The sequence below is a fragment of the Vitis riparia genome, unplaced genomic scaffold (genome assembly GCF_004353265.1).
Source record: "Vitis riparia cultivar Riparia Gloire de Montpellier isolate 1030 unplaced genomic scaffold, EGFV_Vit.rip_1.0 scaffold315_pilon_pilon, whole genome shotgun sequence".
Lineage (NCBI taxonomy): Eukaryota > Viridiplantae > Streptophyta > Magnoliopsida > Vitales > Vitaceae > Vitis > Vitis riparia.
In genome coordinates this window covers 195,628-199,973 of record NW_023269667.1, presented here as the reverse complement: position 1 = coordinate 199,973, position 4,346 = coordinate 195,628, and the positions used below count along the sequence as shown (strand labels likewise).

The window sequence follows — 4,346 nt, the reverse complement described above, 5'->3', positions numbered from 1 at the left end:
TTTATTTTTGTTTGTTTTATTCAGCATGTGTGTTCCCGAGTGGTTCAAGTCCGGACAAAAACACTGTTCATCCACAATGATGCACAGTAAGACGCTGGACAAAAATCACTATTCATTTACACTAAAATTTCGGAACAAAATCACTATTCACCCATAGCGATGTATAATAAAGATTCCTACCAAAAGTCTCTATTCATCACTATATATGTAACATTCCCGTATAAAAAGTAAAAAGTAAAAATAAAAATCCCCAATAATAAAAGCAATGTCAACCGATGTTTTCATATGGTTAATGGTAAAAAAATCAATATTTTTAGAACTGAATCAATCATTCAATTAAAAAAATTATCGATTCACGATTCAATAGTTGGACCGATGATCGAACTGGTGACATCATAAATATATATTTTATATATTATTAAAATTAAAAATATTTATAAAAAATTAAAAATCAATAATATTATTTTTTGTATATTTGATATGATTAAATTAAATCATGCATAAGTATAAAAATATTAATATTTTAAATTTTATTAAATGATATAGGTATAATATTTAAATATGAATATAAATTAAATTATTTTATTTAATATGATGTTTTTTTAAAAAAGAATTTATATATTTTTTTGTTTGTTTTATTCAGCATGTGTGTACCCGAGTGGTTCAAGTCCTGAAGCATCAAACTATCACTACGAAAAATGTGAAACGAAAAAGTAAAAGTTTTAAATTGTATAATTCCAGACAAAATCACTGTTCAACAGCAATGATTCTGGACAAAACATCCACGATGATGCACAGTGGATGCTGGACAAAAATCACTATTCATTTACAGTAAAATTTCGTAACAAAATCACTGTTCACCATTGCGATGTATAATAAATATTCCTGCCAAAAATCACTATTCATCACCATATATGTAACATTCCCCGTAGATTTCATAATAAGAAAATAACACTAGAACCCAAAAACACTAGCCATGATACCTCTTTAGTCACCAACGCATAAAAAGTAAAAATGAAAATTCGCAATAATAAAAACTATAACTGCAACACGCAACTTGTCTTTTCAATCCTTACATGAGCCGGTTCTTGTTTAAAACTTAATCTCCTTCAACCCATGGGCGAAGTACAAAAATGTTGGGTCAGTGGCTCCATCCTTGTAGTAAGCAAAGACCAGGCAGCCATCATCATGCATGCTCTCTCCCACAAAAAATTGAAGGTCACTGAACCTTAATGTGTCTACAATGTCAACCACTTTGACAGCTTGATCCTCAATGCCCTCATCATCTTCGCCACCTTCAGTAGAAGGATTGCGCCAATGTCTACATCAATGGCTCCTTGAACAACCCACTTCCCTTCAACTTGACTCCATTGAAGAGCTTCTTGTATGGGAATGAGTCTCGCAGAAGCTCGTCCCCGGTCAGCAAATCCAGACAGACAAGCATGGTGGCGGCTGAGTCTCTCTCGGATCGCTCCAAAAATCAGTATCCAAAGCGCAGGGGAAGATGGAGCGGTGAGAGCTACTTTCTTAAGCATATTTAAACTATAATATTTCAGTTTTAACTCAGTTCATATTTAAACTTTCTTCGAATAAAAGTTTATTTCAAACTTTCTTAATTTCCGTCTTTATATTTTCAATTTCTGTCTATTTTTTTATATTTATTTAAAGAATTTATTTTGATTTATAAATTGCTTTATGTTCCATATGGAAGTGGTATCAAAATTAAGTGTTACTTAAGATTTGAGTAATATATACAAGTATAAAACAATAGCAAATATTAAAGTCCATAGAAAAAGCGAGTGTGTACGAGTTCAGGAGAATGTAGGTGTGAGGGTTTTTGTAAGTATGAGCATGAGAGAGGGAGATGGATTGTACCTTTAGCAACTCCATTTCTTCTTTTGTGGAATGAAATTTACTGACATTCTTGACCTGGTCAATGTCAGCAAAGAGAACTTAGTTAGGCAGAGTTTGATATGCAAAGTATCAAAAGCATTTTTGCATTGACCAGCAAGTTGAACAATTCCAGGGTTTGCCTTATGCTGAATATTATCTTCTCTATTTGGCTAATTGCAATATCCTCAAATTCTTTACTTGGCTGGTTGTGGTATCCTCAAATTTCTACAAGAAGCCATATTGAGCATGGGAAAGGAAAACAAAAAGTGCATTTAGAAAACCAATTAACTAATTCTTGAACAAATCATATATCACCGAACAAAACATGTAATAAAAAATTTAAATATTAATCATAATAACCTAAAATAAAAAATAAAAAGAGAGAATTTTTATAATTTAAGATCTTTGAAATCATATTCATTATATATATATAAAGAGAACTTAAATTTATTAGTTTATATAAATATGCACATATTCCATCACATTTATTTTGATTATCAAATTCATTTTGACTAGATTCTTCACTTGATGTTTCTTGAATTAGTAATATTTGATTTTCTTCTTCTGATTCAAAATATTCAGTTGTATCTTCTACTTCTTCTTTGTTAATCATTAAACTAATCATTAATTTTCTTAGTTTGTCACTTATTAAAGAATTTATTTTATTTTCTAATTGACAATATTTTGAATAATGTTCTACTTTTCTGCACTTATAACATTTTGGTGTTTTCTTTTTAAAATTTGATTTGAAAAGGTTTTTGATTTGTTATTTTTTTATATCTTTCTTTTGAAATTTTGTTTCATTTGATGACTTAAGACCCTTTGTATTATTTGGTTTATTATTTTTGTTTTTTATTTTTGAAAGGGCTACTAAAGTATCGTATCCATAATATAAACAAAAATTTCCCAATTCCTTTTTACTATCTTGTCTTTCCTTTTTCATTTGGCTCTTGAGTTTGAGATCCCTACAAAGAGCTAAACCTTCATTATTAATGAATATAATTAATTCTTCATAAATTAATGACTTATAAGGAATTCTTCCATTATATAAATATCTAATTCTTTTTCTAATCTTTTCTATAAATAATGTGGGTAATCCTAATATAAGATTTTTGTTCCAATAGTGATTTCTACATTATGATCTTGTCATGACCTTGACTAAAAATATGTCTTTATACCATTTGAAATTTTGAAGAGTTGGACATCTAAGATTATTGAATATTTTTTAAGTTCCTTCTTGAAAATAAATTGGATCTCTTATGAAATGTTTATTGTTATTACAAATATTAAAATATTGATAACATCTTCTTTAATATTTTAAACAAATGTTCCTTCTTCCTTAACTACTATTTTTCTTGCATTTAATATTTATTCTATTTTATTTTGATTAAAATAATAATACCACCATCCTTTGAGTAAGCCAATGAATCATATAACTAAAACACCAGCAAGAGATGAAATTGATAAAGATGGCATTGTTGATGTTGTTGAAGAGACAAGAGATGAAATTGATAAAGATGAAGTTATTGTTGATGTTGATGTTAATGTTAATGTTAATGTTTCTTTTGATGTTGATGTTTTTCCTACCTTCTTTACCAAAGTAGAAGAAAATAAAACTTGAGAAATTTTTGTTGTTTATTGACTAAGATGTTGGAGTGTATGATTGGTGTAATGTAATTGTTGTTGGACTTGTTTAATATCTTTGTAAATTAAGGGACTTTCCTCATTTTTTTTATTATGAGAATGTTGAAGGGTGAAGTAGAGATGGAATTATTGTCAAAATTAAATTGACAATTATTTAAGGGTGATTGTGATCCTAATTTTATAGTTATGGTTGCAATTCATTTTTTTTCTTGATTAATAGATAAATGATTTAATGATTGTTTTACTCCTAGTTCTACTGTTACGGTTGTAATACATTTGAAGAGTTTCTTGAATTTGAAAAACCAATGGAAAAAAGAAATTGTCATTTTAATTTGTTACATGTAATTTCCATATTGTTAATGTAAAGCATTTCTAGTATGAGAAGAAAGAGTTTTGAAATATGCTCTTTTGGCATCATTGTAAAGTGAGAAAAAAAATCATGTTTGATAAAAGTAGTATAAAAAACAAAAGGATTTTCTTATAATTTCTTTTTTTGAATAACATTTACTTGGAAAGTACACATATTAGAATGAGTAGGAGACATAGATGGAGATTCTAATTGTTGATAAGTAGGAATAGGAATATTTGGAATAAAATTGATACTATTTAAAATTATATTTAAAGTAGAAGGTCTTGAAGAAAGAAATTCTTAAGAAAAGAGATATCTTGGAGATTGACCAAATTCTATTTAAATAGTACCATCTGTGTGTTGTATAATTTTTGAAAGATTTGTTGAAGGTTTGATGGGTTTGGGATTTGTTAAATCTTTTAATTCCCATTGACCTCCATGAGTAATTTCATTCCATTTG

At 28.1% G+C, this 4,346-nt stretch overlaps 1 pseudogene; it reads right to left on the bottom strand.

Annotated features, from left to right (window-relative positions):
• Positions 1–1,092: 1,092 nt before the first annotated feature.
• On the bottom strand, positions 1,093–1,444 carry LOC117909755 (annotated as a pseudogene).
• Positions 1,445–4,346: the final 2,902 nt, after the last annotated feature.